Source organism: Balearica regulorum, chromosome 4 (genome assembly GCF_011004875.1).
Source record: "Balearica regulorum gibbericeps isolate bBalReg1 chromosome 4, bBalReg1.pri, whole genome shotgun sequence".
In the NCBI taxonomy this organism is placed as follows: Eukaryota; Metazoa; Chordata; class Aves; order Gruiformes; family Gruidae; genus Balearica; species Balearica regulorum.
Window position 1 is genome coordinate 40,664,874 of NC_046187.1, and position 8,936 is coordinate 40,673,809.

Genomic DNA, 8,936 nt, shown 5'->3' on the forward strand with positions numbered 1-8,936 from the left:
CATTATTTGCTCTATGCCCTTTCCTGGGAGATCACTGTCTCCTATGCTTGGTGTGGCCCGTCCTTGTCTTCCCGTTCACTGTAGCTGTTCTGGGGGGTAACTCAGCAGGGAGATGTAGCCATGAAGACTACCATGAGAAGTCTCCTGTTGCTCTTCCTGGTCTGCAGCAGGTAGGAAGCAAGGGCTTATACCACCACAGCAGTTAAAAGCACAGCTTCCTTCAGTTCAATGCTTCCTTGATGTTCCTTTCTTTGTTCCTCATCTCCCACTCTTGCAGCCAAGGTGTAGGAGCCCTGAGGAAGACAGCTGAGCTGTGAAGGTGCCTTTTCTAGCACCCGTGGCACACAGCCACTATCTGACCATAAACTCCTGAAGACCAGCAAGGAACTGCCTGCCAGCAGGTCAGGCTGCTTTGTCCAGGGCTTGAAATAGCTGATCCTGGCCCTTGCTTCCAGTGTTAGGGATATCCACCTGGTGTATCATTTGTGCCTCAAGCGCTGCAAGTTTGGCAAGCTTTCTGAACTGACTTTGCACCCTGGTGGCTAAGCTTGGTGTCTTTGGTGCATAGGAAAAAAGCAGCTAAGGTCTCTGGGAGAGAGAGGGACAGCTGGCTTCAAATTCGTGCTTTATCCAGCCTGGAGCAAGATCTGAACTCCCAGTCTGTTAAGTGAACATGCGGACTTCTGGAGGCATTTTTCCATCCCACCTTTCCAACAGTGCTTGCATCAGCTGCCTGCAGAGGACTGGGGCACTGAGTGGAGTGGGGACTGTAATGCAGGTCTTCTGGATGCATACTCTAGTTCTAGATTAGCTATAAAAGTCTCCCTAATTTACCTGAGATTAAATTATTATATCCAGATGAAAGCATGTAAAGAATAGAATTGAGAATGTTGTTATTTTCTTTGATAATGCCTACCATAGATGAACACTGGCATTTTATACTTAGTCCTACAGTGAGCACATTTTACTCCTATAAAACGATAGCATCATTTAATAAGGCAGCCTTTTACCTTAGAGCAAACAGAACTTTGGTATTGCTGATAGTTGTATCTGAACGGCGTAATCAGGAAAGCCTTGTAATCATGTGTCGTGGTTTAACCTGGCCGGCAGCTAAAACAACAACACAGCCACTCGCTCACTCCCCCTCCCTGTAGTGGGATAGGGGAGAGAATTGAAAAGAAAAACATGTAAAACTTGTGGGTTGAGATAAAGACAGTTTAAAAGGAAGAAGAAGATGATGATGATAACAACAACGATAAAAGAATATACAAAACAAGCAATGCTTGCTCACCACCTGGAGTCATTGCTTAGCTAGGTCCTGAGCCACATTGCCTCCTGGCCAACCCTCCCCTTTATGTACTGAGCATGACATCACATGGTATGGAATATCCCGTTGGCCAATTTGGGTCAGCTGTCCTGGCTGTGTCCCCTCCCAGCTTCTTGGGCACCCCCCACCTTCACCGTGGCGGGTGGGTATGGTCCTGGGAACTCCCAAATGTGCTGGACTGGTCTGGGAGGATGTGTCACAGGAGGGCATGGGTGTTCCTACCTTCAACCCGACAACTGAGGTCCAGTTCAAAATACTTTATTTATATATTTAAACCAGCACACATTCTTCCAGCAAGTGAAAAAGGTCACACTTCTTTTGGTACCTGATCAGGGAGAGACCTTGTTTTGTATCAGCCCTTTCAAAAATACCTTACTCTGAATTATGTCCTAGAGCATAACATATAAGCAGGTGGCTTATATCATGGTTTGTGTTTTGTTCTTGTTTCTCCTCCCTAACTTTTGAAATAACTCAAAATAAATTACAAAAGATTAGGCATGAAGCTAGTGATCTTACGGTGTTTTTTATTTTTACCTCATAATATCATGTGGTGATAACTACTTCTCTTCTGCACTTCTGGATTTGTTATTTTCCAGTTTTGTTCGTGGCTCTGTTTTGTACTCTGCAAGTGTATTAATGGGAATGATCGGTTACATTTTATTCCTCCCTATGCCTTATTTTTTCAGGCATGGGGTTACAAAAGTAACTTGTTTTTATACCTTTACTGTGACCTGTCCCTTTGCTCTTCCCAGAGGAGGAAAATTTCTTGTCTTGTTCAGGAAGACTTTCTCTGCAGCGATCCACTTTCATCACTCACTTCTGAGGGAAATTCCTTCCTGAACTATGTCATAGATGCACCATAAATGAAACAAAGCCACTGATAATGTGGTTGCTATATTATCTTACACAAATGCAAATATGATTTTTCTTGAAATTAACAGCATCTCTTTTGGGGCTTCATTTCCTCTTTGAGATTCTCTTGGCTTTACAGTCTAGTCTCCTGATGTAAAGGTCTTTCCCTGCCCTGCAGCATGTATGTGGACAGTGTCTACATGTGCTTTATTTGTGTTGAAAGTATTGTTGCTCAGGCTCTTCAGTGATGTGTGCCACAGAAAGCCTAGCCACATGGCTATGCTAAGCCACGGGCAGATACGTCTGCATAAATTATTGGCAGGTGTGAAGGGAGTGAAACCCACACCTCTTGTGATCTGAAGGGAAAATTCCACAATGAATTCAGAGAAAGCTAGGTTTAGAGGGTTTGGCACCATTGCTTAAAAGTTGCCAAGCTCTTTAGGACATGAAGAAATGACGGAGCTGGTGAAAGCCCCTCTGTACCCATCCCTCCCCCCCACAACTTGCAGAAAAAAAATTCCATGTGTAAGTTGAGGCCAACTGAGAGCACTTCTTACAGATAAAAGAATTTTGGTTCCTTTCTTTTTCTGCACCCCCCACTGCTTTCCTGCCCCTTGATTTCCTATACATTTCCTTCTAACTCCTGAAATCTGGAGAGAGGGTGTTGCTTCAGATGATACTGATGAGGTGAAACTCTAGGCTGGAAATGAAGAGTCGCTGAGCCAGGAGTAGAAGTATCTCGGTTCTCTGTCAAAGCCTAAGAGGGCTTTTGTCTTCAGACAGAAATATTGGATGACAAATGGATTAGTGGGACCCTGGGTGAGCCAAAGGCCTAAGGGTCGAAACAATTGGTTTACAGTTACCTTAATAATGTCAGATGCTTCAGAATCTTTAATTCTTTTCCTTTCTATGCCAAATAATCTTATTTATTTCAACTTTCTATTGTGTGAAACAATGATAATTTCTCTAATCGCCTTTGCTGACCTCTCCTGGCCCATAGCTTCCCAGCTGAGACGGGGCAATAAAAAACAAATCTACACCACTAATTAGCTTTTGAAACATCAGTGTTTACCATTCACTGTATGAACTGACTATCAGACATTATACCACCATGGAAACAATCTACAACTGCATGTCATGAATGTAAAATAATACGAGGCACAGAATACAGTGCTGAATTGCACAAGAATGAGAAGATACTGGGAATGCTGTGTGACCTTCAGCAAGATTCAGTGTTTATGTCAGTGAGAAAGATGAGCCAAATTATTCATGAGGCTGAAAGGGGGAGAAAAGACATGTGATCTTGGAGCAGTTAGAATTATGTTATTCTTGTGAGAAGAAATCAAGATGATCATGTTAATATTACCATTTCTGTTACACTCTCACCAGAGTCAGAATTTTAGGAATGTGTCAAGCTTTGTATTTATTATCCAACTGCAAACTACGATAGGATTTTAAAGCATCAATCGATGCATTTTTTTATTCCTTTTTGGGTTTGTATTTTTATAAAGCAAATGCTTTCAGAAACAAGGTGAATCAATCGGTATGAATCATCAATATGGTGTCTATAGGATGGGGAAACTTTTAAAAAGTGTAATGTAATCACAAATTAATATGTAAAACTAAAAAAATATGACAACAAACTATTAAGGATTTTATGAAATAAAAACAAACCCCAAAACTATTTTCAGTGAGTAGTCCAAAGCTATGTTCTTTAGTGATGCTCTATGCTTATCAGAGGAAGTTGAGTATATTATTGCAGGAAATAATAGGAAATGTGACTTTGAAGATACTGTTTGTCACTTGGAATGAGACTTCTGTTTTTCTGCATGGTCTGCAGATGGGTAGTGCTGCTGAACGGCACTGGAGCAATAAACACAGAATTTGTCCTGACACTGAAGGTGTGCCAGGCTGGGCTTTCTTACTTTTCAGAAACCCTGTGTGTCGTCACTCTATGCATTTTCTTATGAGATCTTCACAAAAGAAAGCAGGTCACCTGTTTTTACAAATAAATCTAGTATTTCCACTAATCCTCTAGTTCCACATTATAATGGTGAAATTAAATATGTGAGTAATTTCAGTGAGGCAAGCCCAATCTGGCACAGAGCAAATAGGAAGCGGAAGTATTGCGTGTCTGATGTCTGAATCTTTTCTGCTAAATAAAACTGTATAAAATGTGGTCTGGTATTTTTTTCCTGCAGCCATTTCAGTTTACCTGCAGTGTACAGAGGTTTGACATTAGTGGTCATTCACAAATATTTTTAGAAAGTGTTGACACAACCAGAATGACCACATTTATATCCACCTCATCAAAGCCCAGCTATCCTTCAGGGAGATGCCCATACAACCTTGGAACACTTAAAAGGGAATTCGCTTAGTAGAGTCATTATAAATGTTTGCGATACAGTGGGGTGCTTCTTACTGCTTTGGCTGGAAAAGCAGATTCAGAGAACGGTAGTTTTAAGAAGCCAAACTCTCTTTCATTTGCAGCCATTTATTATTAAGTTATACTGGGCTGAGCAGTTCAGTTCCCAGCATGTAACAAAACATTCCTGAGATCCTCAGAGTGCGTCAGGCTTTCCTCCCAGGTTCTGATGGGGGTCCCAACCTGTGAAGGTGTTATCCACCTGCTGAGGTCGTGATTTCTCGTATTGATAAAAGTGGTACAGAATTCCCTTTTTGGGGTGCTTTTCTTTTGCTCAGTCCCTAGGAAGAGGCGAACACTACACTGTCCAGCTGAACTGGTTTTGGTCCTGAAAGCCACTTTTGCTGATCACTTTCAGTAATATTTTTGAGGGCTTTTTGCTTTTCCCATGACTTTATTCTACAGCTGGCAACTCCAGTGGATTCTCCCATCGAATACTGTGTTTTCTGTCTTGTCAGTTTTGTGATATAAACAGTTGTCTAAATGTAGCTCATTTTTAACGAAGCTAATTTTTAATACTGTACCGAGGTTAAAGATTTTTCAGTACCTTAAAATATAACTTCTACATTTCCCAGCTTGCATTAGATCAGTTAACCCAGCATGTGTTTATGCCTTTTCAGATATTAATTAATTCTGCTAATTAAATATACTTAATCAGTACTTGAACCTTTATCCAACAGCCCTTGCAACTTGAGACTTCCAGCTTTGTCACAAGGTAACCCTGCCACCTACTGGGATGTCTTTGGTAGTGGTTTTTGGTCTGTAAAATTGGGGTGGGATGCCTGCAGTTTTCACCTACAAGAAAGGCCACTTCTGTTCTGAAAAGCACAGGCTGATTTCCTGTTGTTCAGGGGTGTCCTGGTTTCAGCTGAGATAGATAGCGTTGATTTTCTTCACAGTAGCTAGTATGGGGCTATGTTTTGGATTTATGCTGAAAACAGTGCTGATAATATAGAGATGTTTTTGTTATATGGAGGTGGTTTTTTGTTGCTGCTGAGCAGTGCTTACACAGAGCCAAGGCCTTTTCTGCTTCTCACACCACTCCACCAGTTAGTAGGCTGGGGGTGCACAAGGAGTTGAGGGGACACAGCCGGGACAGCTGACCCCGACTGACCAAAGGGATATTCCATTCCATATGATCTCATGCTCAGCTTGTAAGGAACTTGGGGAAGAGGAAGGATGGGGCGGGTGGGGTGGGGGGTGGGCGGTGGCAGCGTTCAAAGTGATGGTGTTTGTCTTCCCAAGTCACCGTTACGCGTGATGGAGCCCTGCTTTCCTGGGGATGGCTGAACACCTGCCTGCCCATGGGATGTGGGGAATGAATCCCTTGCTTTGCTTTGCTTGCGTGCACATGCTTTACCTATTAGACTGCCTTTATCTCAGCCCACAAGTTTCCTCACTTTCACTCTTCCGATTCTCTCCCCTATCCTGCTGGGGGGGGAGTGAGCGAGCGGCTGCGTGGTGCTTAGTTGCCAACTGGGGCTAAACCATGACAAGGGGAAATATGTATCTGAGATGCACAGATAATGAGTTACCTGGGGAGGGATCAAATATGTAGTAAACAAGGGCTTTTCCTTTCCCTCTTGGGCTGTCAACCTTTTCTCCATCAAAGATTTTCAAATGTCTTATCCTCCCCTCTAGCAACTTTTTGGGTGGTATCTCAGGACTAGGGAGGATTGCTGGGGAGTCTTCTGGCCTCCCAGTTCTCTGCATGGTTGGGAAGGTTGGGAACTCAGTGGGCTGTCGGGGATGCACAACCCTTTTGACGGCTCAGAGATTTCGCACGTGTGGGTCTGATTTCCAGTTGAGCGTGCATCTGGACCCTGGGGATCATGAGGTATTCATCTGGAGAGACAGAAGCAGCAAGCATCTGGATAGACCAGCTGTGGTATAGACCAGCTGTGCTATAGACCAGCTATGCTGAGGAAGCTGTGCATCTCTCTATGTTGCCAGTGTCCGCTTGCAGGTGATGCTGTGGAAGAGGTCTTGGGGCTATCTGGTCCAATATGAGGCTTGTTTGTCCTCTTTTCTGTAAGTTACTTGGCAGCTGGTAGACTGCTGGCGTCTGGCAATACTGGGTCCAGTAAGAGATGGAGACTCTTCTTGGCTTTCTGAGCTCATGTTTTGCATTCCCTGTGTATCTGAGAGGTGCAAAGAAATTCTTGTAGCTCAGACATATACTGTTATGTCTGTGCTTCTGGGAGCATCTTGCCTTGAAGGCATCAGAGCCAGTGTCTCCACTGACCACAGACTCACTCCATGTCATGCTCTTCCTACACCCACTCTTTGTGGGTAAGTTTTTCTTCAGTTATTCTACAAGACTGGTTTTCTGCCTAGAATTAAGCCTGTAACTTTGTATAAAAATCAATCTAAAGAGCAAGAGGAGTTATCTCCTCTGAAAGAGAGTGAAACAAAACCCAACGCCCAAAAAAGTAAAGCAAAGTTTGTCCCATAAAGGTGTGGAAGGAGTTAATAAATCATCTGGAATTGGTTTGCAAGGACTGGAAGCTATGTCCCTGTTTTAGTCAACCATGTGGAGATTCCCAGCTAAATTTGTCTGTAGGGGGTCTGTACCCCTTAGCACAATGCAGGCAGCTTCACCAGCTCCGATACAGCCGTATGTGTTGCAGAATGTTCAGTTCTAGTGAATAAACTCAACAGTGACTTTAGTTGTGCTTAGCAGGACATGGTATTTGATCAGACTTGCATCCAAGCATCTTGGGTGGTGTATCTGTGTGGGGGTCCCTGCTGAAGGAGCTAGGTTACGTGTGCCAGCACCTGGCAATGCAGCTGTGCCCAAGTAGGACTGGCTTAGCAACTGTGACAGCTTCCCGTTAGCACGCAGAAGTTTCTCCAGAATGATTTTTAAGTGTAAACAGCTTTGCAAGTGAAGTATATGAAGCATCTGCTTCAGTTTTGTTTTTAAGACTAGATTAAAAAGCAAGATACAACAGGAGAGTAATTTTAAGGATTATCATGTAATGGCAGATATGTAATCAAAGTCTCATTAGTGCTGTCTTTCCTCCACATACTATTTTTCAAAAGACATGATACTTCTTGGTAGGAAACACTTCTATGAGAGGGGAAATAATGTAACTTACTTTTTGCTAGCACAAAAGACCAAACCTGTTATCTACTCTCTGTTAAAATTGTCATTTTACAGCTCACCTCCTCACAGAAAGACCTTGAATAGGGTTGGTATTACATCCAGATATCAAAAGAAAAAAGTAATTGGTACCAGAACATTGTCTGGATGTTAATAATATTTCACTTTTACCTTTGTTGAAAAAATACTTTATTCCTACCATATATTAGAAGGGAGGAGGCTTGGCACAATCATAGGCTTACTTAAATTTAAGCTCAAAACCATTTAAAGGTATTTAGTCTTATGAAGGATTGTCTCCTACACTATAGTAAACTGCAGTTTTAGATGGCAAAATTTTAAAGCCCCAGATATGGGATATCATTTATCTAGGACTGAAATGGGATGAACTGCAGAAGGTACTGTGCCAGGGATGGGACCAGTGGGGTCAGCCTCTGGGCTTTGCAGAAGAATCTTTGCATTAGGCATAAACAGGGGTAGTTTTGCGTGGAGACGACACAGGAACTCATTGGGCTGCTCACGATCAGAAGACAAAAAAGAAGGATATTTTGAGTGATTGCCAGTGAAATGGGTTCTAATTTTCTGTTTCAGCACTAAACTAGCACTGCTTGTACTTAGCCTGAGAGAAGGGTGGGATGGGGTGGGACAAGGTACTGTGATTCTGCTATGCCCCTGTGAATGCCATGTTTTTTTCATGCAGTCAGCCAACTGATGTGGATTGGGTTATTTTTTTTCCTCCAGCTGCAATACATCTCCACATATTACACTGAAGTATTTCTTGAACAAAAGCGGGATGATTTCAGTCATGGCTAGATCCTAAAGGGAACCAAAAATATTCTGGTTTGACTTCTGTCATCATGATACAGTGTGTGGGCCAGTAGTAGAAAAAATCTCTTCCACCTCCCCTGCATTTCACCTCCTGAAAGACCAGCTGCTGTCTACCTTATGCAGAACATGTTATTTTTTGCCCACATATCCTTTTTTTTTTTTCCTTCTGATAGTTTTTAAAAGCTCATTAAAATGGCTTCTTCCTTTTCACAGATGTCTGATATTTATGTATTATAAAATTTTCCTTTTGTCTACAACACAGGTTGATTTTACTGCCTACTCTCATTGTTCCCAGGCCTACATTAATGAGACACTGTAGGAGAAATCCTAACAGATACTGGCAGATTGCCTAAGAGGGAGAAAGTGGTACCATCTACTAGAATAAATAAAATTGCAAGAAA